The sequence below is a fragment of the Pan troglodytes genome, chromosome 13, assembly GCF_028858775.2.
Source record: "Pan troglodytes isolate AG18354 chromosome 13, NHGRI_mPanTro3-v2.0_pri, whole genome shotgun sequence".
Classification (NCBI taxonomy): Eukaryota; Metazoa; Chordata; class Mammalia; order Primates; family Hominidae; genus Pan; species Pan troglodytes.
Window position 1 is genome coordinate 50,018,062 of NC_072411.2, and position 16,194 is coordinate 50,034,255.

A 16,194-nucleotide genomic window follows, 5' to 3' on the forward strand; every position below is an offset into this window, starting at 1 on the left:
AATATCATTATCCGCTAGGAAAATGCAAAGTAAAACCATAGTAAGATACCACCACACACTGATTAAGGCAGCTAAAATAACACAAAGATGGTGAGGATGTAAAGAAAATGAATCTTTCATTTAACCACTGGTGGGAATGTATAATGGCATGGCTACTCTGAAAAGTTTCTTGACAGCAGTTTCTTAGAAAACTACAAATACTCTTACCAAGCCACATAGCAATTGCACTCTTGGGTACTTACCTGACAGAAAAACTTATGTTCACACAAAAACCTGTAACACGTATGTTCATGATAAATTTATTCGTAATAGTCAAAACACTGGAACCGATTCACTCAATGAGCCAATGGGGTTAATGAATTAGTTCCACTGATGCTTTGTCACTGAAGTCAGGAAGTACCCAGACAGTAAGGGACTGCCTTTTGAAGTTCTTCTGATATTGGACAATGCCCCTGGCTACCCAGAATCCCATGAATTCAACACTGAAGGCTTTTGTCCAAGTGGTCCACTGGTCCCCAAACACAAACTCTCTAATTCAGCCTGTAGATCAGGGGGTCATAGGGACCTTTAAGGTTCATTACACACAGAACTCTATGGAAACGAATGTCAACACTATGGAAAAACCTCCACAGACAGAATATGATGAAAGTCTGGGAGCATTATCCCATTGAAGATGCCCTGTTGTCACAAAAAAGCCATGAAAGCCAACAAGACTGAAACAAATTTCTGCTGAAGAAATCTATGTCCAGATGTTGTGCATGACTTCACAGGATTTACTACAAAGCCAATCAAGAAAATCATGAAAGAGATTGTAGACATGGCAAAAAGGGTGGGGAGTGATATGTTTCAAGATATGGGTCTTAGAGAAATTCAAGAGCTAACAGATACCACACCAGAGGAATTAACAGAAGACAAGGTGGAGATAGATGCTTCTGAACCACTGCCAGACAGTGAGAAAGATGCAGAACAGTGCCAGAAAACAAACTGACATTAGACAATCTGGCAGAATGGTTCTGAATATACAAGACTACTCTTGACTTCTTTTACGACATGGACCCTTCTATGATACAGGTACTGGAATCAAAGCAAATGGTTGAGGAAGGGTTGATACTGTATAGAAACATTTTAAAAGAAATTAGAAACCAAAAGAGATAGACAGAAATTACCTGTTTAGTTACACCCAGTGTGCCTAACCTGTCTTGTCTCCCCTTCTACCTCCTCCACCTCTTCTACCCCTACGCAACAAGATCAACCCCTCCTCTTCCTCCTCAGCCTACTCAACAGGAAGACGAGTAGGATGCAGACCTTTACAATGAGCCACTTCAACTTAATGAATAGTAAATATATTTTCTATATATAGTAGATATATTTTCTAAATATCTTTTCTTTACCTTACTTTATTATAATAATACAATATATAATACATACATAAAATATATATTAATCAACTATGTTACCAGCAAGGCTTCCAGTCAAGTAGGCTATTAACAGTTAAGTTTTTGGGGAGGCAAAAGTTATATGCAGATTTTCAACTGCTTTCGGTAGGGAGGGGGTGTTTCGACCCCTAACCCTTACATTGTTCAAGAGTCAACTGCGTATGGAGGAAATTCTCATTACTGCAGTTCCAGAGCACTACTATACATCAGAGAGCTACTGACCATTTTAAATTTACTTCTGTATTGACAAAGGACAAAAATTATAGGAATTGTAAAAATGTGTCATCTAAAGCTGTCTGCTCTCTAAATTGCCTATGTGCATTTCCCCATGACAGTAAGTCCCCTACAATCTATACCTTTACAAAGGAAGGGATGAATTCTGAAATATATTCACTGACCACTACTTACTGTATCTGTATTTGAAATTTTATAGTTACATGCTAACTAAAGCAGGATGACTAAATAATCTCAAGACTCAATCACATGTATATTCATACTCCCATTTTTCAACTGAGGTGGCTTATTTATTGTAATTCTCCATTCCTATGCTTTCCAAGGGTTGCTTGTTGATAAATTCTAAAAATTATGAAGTACATCCTTTACTGCTCTTGAGGTTTCATGAGTACTTATAACTCTTCTTTCTCATGATACCTTCCTCAGATCCAAACCCTCACTCAGAGCCTCTTTGTCTACCACACTGATTCTGCATAATGTATTTTAGACTAACTCTGTTTGGCCAACAATAATGATAACTATTCAGCAAACTCTCTGTTTTTTTTGTTTTTTTTGTTTTTTTGAGACAGAGTCTCGCTCTGTTGCCCAGGCTGGAGTGCAGTGGCGCTATCTCGGCTCACTGCAAGCTCCACCTCCCGGGTTCACACCATTCTCCTCCCTCAGCCTCCCGAGTAGCTGGGACTACAGGCGCCTGCCACCATGCCCGGCTAATTTTTTGTATTTTTAGTAGAGACGGGGTTTCACCATGTTAGCCAGGATAGTCTCGATCTCCTGACCTCGTGATCCGCCTGCCTCGGCCTCCCAAGGTGCTGGGATTACAGGCGTGAGCCACCGTGCCCAGCCTTAGTAAACTCTCTTAACATCTAAAGACAGAATTAGAAAATAGCTGACACTAACAACTTATTCCTACATATAGCTCAATAGCCATTCAGATGTCAAATGTTTTCCTACCTTAGAAATAGAACATAAAAGCCCTCCATTTAGTTTGCACAACTAACTTAAGCTCCTCATCTTAGGTTAGTTCTAATCACTGTTTTTTAGACTAACATAATCCTAAACTTTGTGGGAGAAGCAACCTGGATGAACTCCTGGTGACAGTCCTTCATGTCAAATTTGAAGTTTGGTCAATTTACCAAATACCTCTCTGCTTGCTGACTAGCAATGGTATACAACTTCTATCTATATTATGAGCATATTACAACTAACTTAGAATAGCTTCTTAAAAGAATTCAGAATTATCAAATCTTACAAGGGCACACACATGAGACTTGATTTGGAATACCACACCAACTCCATCTGAAAATAAGTTGCTCAATAAATTATTGTTGAATGGGTAAGTTTCAAATATATGTTTCAAAGCATATTAATATATGTTGAATATATTAGGTGATTAATACAAAATATGTTTTCAACACATTATTGCTTCACCTAAATAATACTGTTGTCATAAGTCACTCACAAGTCCTTTCATGCAACAGACTGTACACACTCAACTTGCTACTGTCAGCAATGTAAACAGGATATAAATTTTCTGATGATGCTGAGTTAAGCTGTGATAACAATTCATGATTAATGAAACATGACCAAGCACCACAGATTGGCATATCTGCTCAATTTCCATACATGTGTTTCTGTATGGGTAATAGATACATATATAAATGAGTTCATGGTTTTAGTTTCCAGCATTGCTTAAAGATGTATTTTCACTAAACTGAAAGACAAATTTTTACTGGAATGACATTACAAATGATCTAGAAAATGAACATATTTTGAAAAAGGATTAAATAAAATGTTTAATCTACATAAACTGTAGTTAATAAGACAACCAAGTAGCTACAAGTCAATGCCAGACCTTCTCAATCAATTTAACCTAACTTTTTAGCGTTTACTTATTACAAGGCTCTGTGACAAGCACTATGGAAAAGATGAGAAATATAAAATTTGGTCTCTATGTTTAAAAAACTTACGTTCTTGTTGGGATAATACATATGTGTATATGTGTGTGTACATATGTATCTCCCACAGATAAGGCAGTATCCGCATAAAACAAGGGATACACTCATAGGGTCAGTAAAGAAAGGGACCTCAAAAAACACATAGTACTACCTATAGAAGTAAAAACAAACACAAGATTTTAAATGACCTGCCCAAGATGACATAGCTTACTTAACAGCAGCAGTAGCTGTTAGGTCTATTGACTCCCAATCAGAGGTTGGTTAGTCTCAACTGGCATGAAAAAAAACCCTGCAAACATCAGAAAGTTCATCAAAATCATCACTGGGCTCTTCTTTAGGAGACAAAACATAGCAGAGGAATACATTCTGAAAGAATACGGTTATTATAACAGATGTTCAATACCGACAATTCACTTCTCTTTGAATGTCTATATGTACAATTTGTATTTTTTTCTGTAGACATCTTTATTTTTAACATCATAAACTTTCTTCCCATCGCTAAAAAGGAATACATGTTTCGTACAGAAACTCTGGAATTTTAATTAGGAATTGTGCAGATAAAATGGTAAAAAATGGAATCAGAGAATCTTTCTCCTCTAATAAAGCAAAACAAAAAACTGTTAAACAGAAAAACTTTAGCAGTAACTAAACAAAGAGACAAGTTAATAATAAACAAGCCTAGAAAATTCTACAGGAGTTCTCCATAGTTCCTAACTTTAACCTCACTCTTAAAAGCTATACTTGCATCAATAAAATCTCCTAAACTCTCATCAATGTATCAAATATGAAAAGAAGAAAACTGATAAAAATTGTAATTCAATTATTAAATTTCAAGCCTAAAAAAAAGAATTCACTGGGACTCAGCCTGAAAAACACCTACAAGGGAGAAAAAAATGCTAAAATATGGTGTCATAATATCTACAAAGTTCTGAGAGAGAGACCAAGACTCATAGCTAGCAAAGATGTCACTCACATATAAAGGTAACAGGTATAGCCTTATCAAATAAGAATGAACTTATTTAGTACACAGAGCCAATAAAGCCTTGTGTGGAGTGTGTGTGTTGCAGGGGGATATGGGGAACTCAACGACAAAATCCAGCCAACTAAAGCATAATTAAAAACACAATTGTATACACACACACACACACACACACACACACACTAGTGACCTTTGAATCCACTAAAATAAAAAACTAAAACCAAAAAAAGGTAAATAATTATAGTAGCAGGTGGAAACATAAGTTGTTACACAGTGAAAATAATCATTCAACAAAAAAATGAAAAAAAAGTGGCATGAATGCATAAGGTTGCTAATTTCATTCTTCAGAGTAGAAAGAAAATGTCTAAACTTAAAACATGAAGTGTAAAAAAGGAACTTAAAACTATTTTCTTTTTAGACCCAGGGTCTCACTGTATTGCACAAGCTGGATTTGAATTCCTGGGCTCAAGAGATCCTTCCGTCTCAGCCTCCTAAGTAGCTGGGTCAACACCTTGAGCAGCTTGAAACTTTTTTTAACCTAAGATTGAGATCTTTAAAAAAAAAAAATCTCTTGGGTTTAATAAATATCTAAAGTCCAGCAATTCCTATAATTTTTATTAGGTTAAAAATGTGGCCTGCCTACACACACACATACTTTTTCAACCAAAATGGGCTCTATTTCATAATATTTGTCATTTAAAACAACAAGAACTTTCCATATATAGATATATATATGTATGTGTGTATATATATATATATATATACACACACACACACACACACAAAGTAACATATTTTAAATTATTTTTTCTACAGCTACCATAAGGTAAAAAAACAAAAATAAGAATTAGTGGATCAAATTGTTTAAGAAAAAGAACCATGTACCTCAGCTGGATAATCAAAAGTACTCTAGTATTATGAGCATCTTACTAGTAATTACAACGCCAGGAGCTGTAACACTGTGTACCCAAAAAAAAGCATTTAAGGAGAAAACAGGTGTGAACATGTCCTATTTATTTAGTTTCAAAGTTGTCCAAGCACAGGTCAAAGAGGTAACAACAAACAATTTTTCCTATCTTTCATATAAATGGTCAGTAAGGTGGCTGGTGCAAAATAACCCTCTGGAATAAGAAAGTATTGTAGGCCGGGCACAGTGGCTCCCACCTGTAATCCCAGCACTTTGGGAGGCCGAGGCGGGCAGATCATGAGGTGAGGAGATCAAGACCATCCTGGCTAACATGATGAAACCCCATCTCTACTAAAAATACAAAAAATTAGCCAGGTGTGGTGGCTGGCGCCTATAGTCCCAGCTACTTGGGAGGCTTAGGCAGGAGAATGGTGTGAACCTGGGAGGCGGAGCTTGCAGTGAGCCAAGATAGAGCCACTGCACTCCAGCCTGGGCAACAGAGCGAGACTCTGTCTCAAAAAAAAAAAAAAAAGAAAGTATTGTAATATGTTTACCTATAAATATCTATCCAAAAAATAAGAGCTAAATTAAACTTAACTAGTATTTAATATATACATTGACAAATTTTACTTGGTCTCTGTATCAGCAGGTCAAGTCATGTTACTCAACCCAGAAGCCCTAAGGAAAGGGAAGAGTTCAAGATCAATAACTAGAAGGGGTTCCGAGTGGCACCATCACATATTCATTTACTTTCAGCTCATTAATACACAATGTAGGTATATGAATCCAGTTTGGAGACATTACTGAATCCAGCTGACTTACTGAATTTTTTTTTTTTTTTGAGACAGAATCTTGCTCTGTCGCCCTGGTGGGAGTGCAATGTTGCAATCTTGGCTCACTGCAACCTCCGCCTCCTGGGTTCAAGCTATTCTCCTGCCTCAGGAGATAGGAGCTGGGATTACAGGCATGTGCCACCACGCCTGGCTAATTTTTGCATTTTTAGTAGAGATGGGGGTTTCACCATGTTGGCCAGGCTGGTCTCGAACTCCTGACCTCAGGTGATCCACCCACCTTGGCCTCAGTTGGGATTACAGGCCTGAATCACCACGCCCAGCCTCACTTGCTGAATTTAAAGATGTTATTATTTTTAAAATGTAAGTGAAATAATCTCAGCTGTTCCAACTTCAGCTTTTTCCTGGAATGAAAAATGGCTGCCTGTCAACAGCATGCTGCTTAGTAAATAAAAAACAAAAAGCAAAAAAAAAAAAAAAAAAAAAAAAAAAAGATTTACTTCATCTGGAATTTTAAAATAAAAGTAGGAAAGAAACTGCTTTTTAGAAGAAATTTGTGTTATAGGGCATTTTGAAAATGTTTCCAACACTGATTTTATAGCCAAAAATTAGGTATTACCTATAAAAATTCTCATATCTATACACTTAAAACATTTATAAACATAACTTTTTATTCTATTCACAAATATTTCTGTAAATAATGTAAGTTTTATATGTGTTGACCTAAAAGGAAAGAAGTTGAGGCAAAATTAATAACATACATAGAGAGTTCATTTGGGCCAAGCTTGAGGGTTGCAACCAAGGAGCATAGATTCAAGTTGCCCTGAATATGCTCATTAGCAGCAGTAACAAGTAGATTTTTAAAGAGAAAAAGAAAAATAAAAAGGCACGCTCTGAGTTGTTCACCAAGAATCTACATTAAAATAACAAACTATCCATTGGCTACAGAGTGGCAGGGGGTAGGGAGTTGGGGTGGAGTATGGGGGCATAACTGAAGTCCCATACTACTCGCATCTCTCTGGGCCTGCATACCTCAGAGCTCAGACTGTTCTGAGCATTTTTTGTTTTCTCATACCCATTTGTTAAAAATATAAAAACATACCACTTTTCGGCTAGGCGCAGTGGCTCACACCTGTAATCCCAGCACTTTGGGAGACTGAGGTGGGCAGATCACTTGAGGTCAGGAGTTTGAGACGAGCCTGGCCAACATGGTGAAACTCCATCTCTACTAAAAATACAAAAATTAGCCAGGTGTGGTGGCACGTGCCTGTAATCCCAGCTACTCAGGAGACTTGAGGCAGGAGAACTGCTTGAACCCAGGAGGCGGAGGTTGCAGTGAGCCAAGATCGCCAACACTGCACTCCCACCAGGGCAACAGGGCGAGACTCATCTCAAAAACAACAACAATAGGAACAACAACAACAAGAAACAAAAACCATGCACCACTTTCCAAGAACACTAATTTATATCAAGTTTTTCTTAGTTTGGAATAAGAACTAACACATCAAGAGAAGATGAAATTGGCTAACAACTCCTACAAAAACCTTGGTAAAATTGGTGGATGAGACTAGAAAATATAACTCAAAAATACACAAATGATCATGTATTATTTTCTTTAACACCCTTACTTTGAGGCAAAACCTTACAGCTCCAGCAGATGGGAGCATTACTTTGTGAAAAGAACTCTTAGTTTACTAAGATGTTTAAAAAGATGTTTAATACTGCTTTCTTTCCAGATGGTGGCAGAAGAAAACACCGAAAACAATACCACTACCCCACTCCCTTTATTAGAAAAAAGTTAAAATACAAATTCTATTACTGTTTACCTAGGACCTAACTTCACACGGCTGACATTTCTCAAAGATAGGTAAGTATGGACAAAATTTCAGAACTTTGCCTCTCTTCAGTTCGATAAAATGTTCTTGATTTGCTAGCTAAACAGTCAAATAACGTAAAATGAAAGGTATTTTAGGAAAAATTTGAAGGTGGTTTCCATGTTTTGTTACTGCCCTTTGAGATGAAACTGAGGCAAGAAAAATACATTTAAGCTGTTTTTCAGTCCATCAGAATTAGTTTTCATTCTTTTTTCTCCCCCAGTTGGATTGTTTGTACAGAGGTAAAGATTAAAATAGAGTTAAAAGAATGGTTGAGGGTGGGGAGAAATAAGGGCCAATACTGATATATATTCCAAGTTAGAAAATAAGTAAACTCTGTTAGTTCTTCCTAAAGAGATCAGCTCAAAAATGCTATCTATATCAAGTTGGGGCACAGCCTCTGGTGAGATGTTTCCTTGAGTTCTCCAGAGCTGAAGAATAATTCCACACAAATCAACTTTTGGACCACAGGTGAATAAACCGTGATAATTACTGACAGTTTTGTAAAATCTTTTTTTTCTCCTCATTTGTTGCCAGTGAATATTAAAAGGACACAATTTACTTAAGGAGACATTCAGATTAAATGATTCCAAGGTTTGATAACCTTTAGTTAAGTAATATGATGCCATGATATTTTCTCATTGATATTAAAATGAAGAAAAATATTTTATAATGTCTTGGTACTTAAACTGATTAAATAATTGAAAAGGCTTGCAATTCTCCAGAAAAGCCATGTTCTCTCTAACCTCTGAATTTCAGTAATCTTCACTAGCACATGGCAGTATGTCTGGAATCATATATACACAGACACACACAACCACACATACATATATATACACACATATGAATATAAACATATATACATATATATCTTTTTTTTTTTTTTTTGAGCTGGACTTTCACTCTGTCGCCTGGCTGGAGTGCAGTGGTACCATCTCAGCTCACTGCAACCTCCGCCTCCAGGGTCCAAGCGATTCTCCTGCCTCAGCCTCCTGAGTAGCTGGGATTACAGGCATGCGCCACCACGCTTGGCTAATTTTTGTATTTTTAGTAGAGGTGGGGTTTCACCGTATTGGCCAGGCTGGTCTCGAACTCCTGACCTGGTGATCAGCCCACCTCAGCCTCCCAAAGTGCTGCTGGGATTACAGGCGTGAGCCACCGCACCCCATACATATATATCTTTTAATAAGTGTACTTACTTTATAAAGTACCTATTAGAGCCTTGATATTCATGAATAAGCCAATAAAGTTGTTTTCAAGAACATGGGAGGTCAATAGTTATGAAATAAACAACCCCCAGAAGGATAATCAGAGAGTTTATACTATGATATGTTCAGTAAAGAAAGACATTTAGAAATTACTACAGTTGGCCGGGCATGGTGGCTCACACCTGTAATCCCAGCACTTTGGGAGGCTGAGGCGGGTGGATCACCTGAGTTCAGGAGTTTGACACCAGACTAGACAACATGGTGAAACCCCGTCTCTACTAAAAATACAAAATTAGCCAGGTGTCGTGGTGCGTACCTGTAATCCCAGATACTCGGGAAGCTGAGACAGGAGAATCGCTTGAACCGGGGAGGCGGAGGCTGCAGTAAGCGGAGATTGCACCACTGCACTCCAACCAAGGCAAGACAGAGCAAGACTCCGTCTCACAAAATGAAAAAAAGACATTACTACAGTTGTTTTGATTATTAACCATGGAATACACCTTGTAAATGATACAAAGTATCAATTCTGCAGTAGTGTTGATGAATGAATAAAAAAGAAATACTAGTTGGAGGACTTCTTTAAAGTATACGTCTTAAAATAAAATGCATTTACTTCTGAATTATATAGGCTAACAAAAGAACTAACACAAATTTGCAACCTATTTAGAAATCCTTTAGAAGCTTTGGAAATGCATTATATGATCTTACTGGCACTGACATAACTACCTTACATCTTAAATATTATAGTGATCAACAGTAGTCTATGTTCTCTGAGCACATGGAAGTAGGCTACCTTCAGGATTTAAGCTTGCGAATCCAAGCTAATGTGTTTACTTGGATGGATAAATAGTATAAGGGCGACAGACACTTGAATCAATGAAAATTTTTTTTTGTTTTTGGTTTAAGAGATGGGGCTTCCCTCTGTCAACTAGGGCAGTGGCACGATAATAGCTCACTGAAGTCATGAACTCCTGGCCTCAAGCAATCCTCCTGACTCAGCCTCCTAAATAGCTGGGATTACAAGTGTGAGGTACTGCCCCTGACAAAAATATCATTTTTGTGAAGGATGGTTGCATTATATGGGACACAAGATTTAAGACTAGGGCACTAAAATTGGTGGGTGAGAAGGCACATGTAGACAAATTTTCCTTGAAAAGCCCCAAACTACACATAAATTACAGAACTGTACTTTCTTGCAATATCAATTACTTCAGGGTATATGTTCATTTGAGAAGAATGAATAGAATACTATCCACTATTCAAATAAATTTTTCCTTTGCCACGTTTACAGACTTGAGTTTACTTAAATGTAAGTATGATACTGCTAGGGCTCAGGAAATGATACTCCAAAATAAAGTCCTCCAAAGTAGCTCTCTCTGACCATCTCCTAACTTCCTGTCTCTGGCCTCTCATTCTCCTGAGGCTAGCCACTGAAACTACCATCCCTCGTCCCCAAGGTAGTTCACAGAAACCAGAACTCCCTTTCCCCAAAGCCAGCCACAGAACCTAAATATATTACTCTAATGTTCCCTGCCCTCATCTTTCTGTGTAAAAACTAACCATAAAGAAATATCTGACCTATTCTGTTTGATTGTAGGTCATAGGACCCCCATTCCAGAAAGGGTGCTGTTCCATACCCGGAAGGAAAGAATGCTGCACAGAGAGGCCAAGAAGAATCTATACAGACAGGCAGGCCTTGCTGGGTTTCCCCACTCAGTACATGGCTGTCCAGACTTTGCTGAACCTAAGCATACCGATGGACAGTTTTCTCCTATATCTTTAGGTCTTTATTCTGAAGGCTCCCATGTCACATAACACCAAGATCAAATAAAATCATATGCCCTTTCTCCTATTAATCTGCCTTTTTTCAGCTGATTTTCAAAGAACCTTCAGAGGCTGAAAGGGAAGTCTGTTCTTGGCCCCTACAATATGCTACAACTCCAATAAATTAATTAGTAAATATTAAACTATTTTTGGAAGGAAAAAAAACTGAAAATAACATTGCTTTAGAGATAAATTATTTAAGAATTGCTAGAAATTACCCTAGAAATTATCCTAGAAAAATCTTAAAATTTTCTCTAAAAACTTTTAGGAATAATACATTGTTTCTAATGAGACCCTTCAGCTTATGCAGAAAGCACAGGAGACTAAATTCTAGAGTCAACGAAACGATATTCTCCAATTCTGTGTTGCTTAATATGTTGTCCATCCCCCCCATCAGCATGCTTAGGTAATCTTGCAAGGATAAATGGAAATGTCAGTTGACATTTACAATGAAATAGGATTTTTAGACAGTTGTGCTTTTTGGGTGGGAAAAGGAGAGCTAAAAATTAGGGGGTTGGGGGCTTAAAAAAGACAGCATTATATGGCTTAGAACTCTGGTACCCTACCTTCATCCTTTTCTGCAATCCCTTTTACTCCCCAAAGTTAAAAGGCTATCAATGGGACAATAATTGATGATCAATATGAAGAAATAGGCTCAAATACACTGTTTTATTATATTTTTATCATTCTTTATATACCTTTTCTCATCATTCTTTGTCCCAATAGTATGCTATGATTATGCACGTAGAAAATCCCAAAATAACAACAAAATCACTGGAACTAATAAACTACTGTAGAAAGGTTGCAGGATACAAGGTTAATATACAAATTGTCAACTTCTTTCCTATGTATCAGTAATGAACAACTGAAATTAGAAATTAAAATAATACCATATACATTAGCAACAACAACAAAAAACACTCACCAAAAATGTAGATATAAATCTAACAAAATATGTACAAGATCTCTATGAGGATCACTATAAAACTCTGATTCAAGAAATCAAAGAAAGTCTAAATAAATGAGATCATTCAAGAGTAGAAAAAATTCATATTGTTAAATGTCAGTTCTTCCAACCTTGATCTATAAATTCAATGCAATCCCAATCAAAATTCTAGATAGTTATTTTGTGGATATGACAAACTGATTTTAAAGTATACACAGAAAGACCCAGGAGAACCAACACGATACCAAAGGAGAACAAAGTTGGAGGACAAAACCTACCCAACTTCAAGACATTATAAAACTATACTAATCAATACAGTGTGATAATGGTGAAAGAACAGACAAATCAAGGGAACAAAACAGAGCCCAGAAATAGGCCCACATAAACATAGTCAGCTGGTCTTTTACGAATAAACAAAGGCAATTCAATGGAGAAAAGAACAATCTTTGCAACAAATGGTAATGGAAAAACTAGACATACACATGCCAAAACATGAATTGACACAGATCTTACAACTTTCACACACAAAAAATCTAAAAATGGATCACAGACCTAAATATAAAATGCAAAACTATAAAACTCCAAAAATGGCCGAGCACAGTGGCTCACGCCTCTAATCCCAGCACTCTGGGACACCAAGGCAGGTGGATCACCTGAGGTCAGGAGTTCAAAACCAGCCTGACCAACATGGTGAAACCCTGTCTCTACTAAAAATACAAAAATTAGCTGGGCATTGTGGCAGGCGCCTGTAATCCCAGCTACTTGGTGACAGGTGAAGCCAGCTGGACTTCCTGGGTCGAGTGGGGACTTGGACAACTTTTCTGTCTAGCTAGAGACTGTAAATGCACCAATCAGCACTCAATAAAAAAACACACCACTCAGCGCTCTGTGGATTAAAGGATTGTAAATGCACCAATCAGCACTCTATAAAAACGCACCAATCAGCGCTCTGTGTCTAAAGGACTGTAAATGCACCAATCAGCACTCTGCAAAAATGCACCACTCAGCATTCTGTGTCTAGCTAAAGGATTGTAAATGCACCAATCAGCACTCTATAAAAACACACCAATCAGCACTCTGTGTCTAAAGTATTGTAAATGCACCAATCAGCACTCTGTGTCTAGCTAAAGGATTGTAAACGCACCAATCAGCACTGTGTAAAAACGCACCACTCAGCGCTCTGTAAAATGGACCAATCAGCAGGATGTGCGTGGGGCCAAATAAGGGAATAAAAGCTGGCCACCCGAGCCAGCAGTGGCAACCTGCTGGGGTCCCCTTCCACGCTGTGGAAGCTTTGTTCTTTCGCTCTTCACAATAGATCTTGCTGCTGCTCACTCTTTGGGTCCGCACTGCCTTTATGAGCTGTAACACTCACCAGGACGGTCTGCGGCTTCATTCCTCAAGTGAGCAAGACACAAACCCACTGGGAGGAACAAACAACTCCAGACGCGCTACCTTTAAGAGCTGTAACACTCACTGCGAAGGTCTGCTGCTTCACTCCCGAAGTCAGCGAGACCACGAACCCACTGGAAGGAAGAAACTCCGGACACATCTGAACATCTGAACAAACAAACTCCAGACACACCATCTTTAAGAGCTGTAACATTCACTGCGAGGGTCTGCGGCTTCATTCTTGAAGTCAGCGAGACCAAGAACCCAATGGAAGGAATAAATTCCAGACACATCGGGAAGCTGAAGCAGGAGAATCGCTTGAACCCAGGAGGCGGAGGTTGCAGTGAGCCGAGATCACGCCATTGCACTCCAGCCTGGGCGACAGAGCAAGACTCCATCTCAAAAAAAAAAAAAACAAAAAACAGGCCAGGTGCGGTGGCTTACGCCTGTAATCCCAGTGCTTTGGGAGGCAGAGGCTGGTGGACCATGAGGTCAAGAGATCTGAGACCATCCTGGCCAATGTGGTGAAACCCCGTCTCTACTAAAAATTCAAAAATTAGCTGGGCATGGTGGTGTGTGCCTGTAGTTCCAGCTACTTGGGAGGCTGAGGCAGGAGAACCACTTGAACCCGGGAGGTGGAAGTTGTAGTGAGCCAAGATTGTGCCACTGCACTCAAGCCTGGTGACAGAGTGAGACTCCATCTCAAAAAACAAACAAACAAAACTCCAAAAATGTAACACAAAAGAAAATCTAGGTGACCTTGGTTATGGCCATGTGTTTTTAGATACAACACTGAAAGTACAATCCATGAAAGAAAATAAAAAATTGATTTAGACTTCATTAAAATTAAAAACTTCTGCTCTACCAAATGGCACTACTAAGAAAATTAAAACACAAAATACACATGGGGATAAAATATGTGAAAAACACTTATTTTGTTACACAAAATATACAAAGAACTCAACAAGGAAATAACCCAGTTTAAAATTGGCATCCAAATAAACATCTCACCAAATAAGATACACAGGTGGCAAATAAGCATATGAAAAGATGCTCAACATCATATGTCAATAGGGAATTACATAATCAAACAATGAGATACCATTGCACACCTATTACAATGGCTAAATCCAAAACAACGACAATACCAAATACTAGTGAGAAGGTAGAGCAATGGGAACTCTCATTCATGGCTCATGGGAAAGCAAAATGGCACAGTCCCTTTGGAAAACAGTTTGGCAGCTTCTTATAAAACTAAACATATTTGTTTTACATAATCTAGCAATCATGTACCCTGGTTACACCCAAATGAGTTGAAGACAGGTCCACACAAAGACCTGTACCTTCCTGTTTATAGCAGTTTTATTTATAATTGCCAAAACTTGGAAGTAAGCAAGAGTGTCCTTCAATATGTGAATGGATAAACAAACTGTGGTACATCCATACAATGGAATCTTACTCAGCATGTAAAAGAAATAAAGCCATGAAAAGACATGAAGGAAACTTAGATGTATACTGCTAAGTGAAAGAAGCCAATCTGAAGAGACTACCTACTGTATGTTTCCAACTATATGATATTCTGGAATAGGCGAAACTACAGAAATAGATGTTTTAGTGATCTTTTCACTAAAAGATCAGTGGTTGTCAAGGAAAGAGAAGTATGGAACATGAGATTTTTAGGGCAATGAAATTATTCTGAATGATACTGTAATAATGGATCATTATATATTTATCAAAATCCATAGAATGTACAAAACAAAGAATGAATTTATTCATATGTTTGTCGTTTTTAAAGAAATAAGACATTTCAAGAACATTTATATACCAAAGTAAGAAAATTTTTTATATCTTATCTTTCTTTGTCAACACCAATCATCACACTATTCAAGAGCATAATTCCTAATGGTTGAGAAGAGACTCTTGCAATATAAAGCAAACAAACATATTGTTATTTTGTAAGTATTTAATATAATGAAAACATGTTATCTATGATTACTTCTTCTCAAAGTACATGACAAAGCTCTATGATCCCATGCTGCCATTAAATGTATAAAAACATAGTTTAAAAAGACTAATATTACACATATTAGCATCTTGGAATTATTTCTGGGTGCAAAGGTTATAGGTAATTTTCATTTTTTAATCACTTTTATACTGAATGTAAATTATGTTTGTAACTTTAAAAATTTTCTTGCACATTTAAATCAAATCTTGTACTTTACAATTTGAATATATAAATTTCTAAGTGTAAATTATGATGCTAAAATTCTATTTTAACTTTTAAACATGTTACAAACATAAAATGTGTTTTAACATAAAATTTTAAAAACATGATGCTCACCAGATATTGCAGCAGTGTTAGTATAACATGCTGGACATAATAAAAAAACACCAAAGTCTAATGGATACTAGCTGAAACCCAGCTTTTTAGGGAAAATAGTTTTGGTATTTACTCATTATAAAGTAAGTTGACTGAGACATAAACAAACCATACAAGTGGTCATATTAAGAGTGCATTTAAGACTGACATGTCTGGGTTATCTGTATTAGAAAATGTATATTTTTGTAAACAATACAAAAAAGAAACAAAGGAGAAAGTGAAAATGTGCAAGTGAAAAGCCAACAGATCAGAACTTAATTCTTGAAAA

The 16,194-nt window shown here is 37.3% G+C and overlaps 1 protein-coding gene and 1 long non-coding RNA gene across 10 annotated transcripts in view; one reads left to right on the top strand and one right to left on the bottom strand.

The window, feature by feature from the left end:
- Positions 1–16,194, bottom strand: part of ORC4 (origin recognition complex subunit 4) — an 87,145-nt gene that overhangs the window by 47,656 nt on the left and 23,295 nt on the right. The gene's annotated exons all lie outside the window — the stretch shown is intronic.
- On the top strand, positions 606–11,237 carry LOC129143308 (uncharacterized). The gene is made up of 3 exons (XR_008546600.2): positions 606–1,071; positions 8,039–8,169; positions 10,982–11,237. It is a non-coding gene; the product is annotated as an uncharacterized LOC129143308 (long non-coding RNA).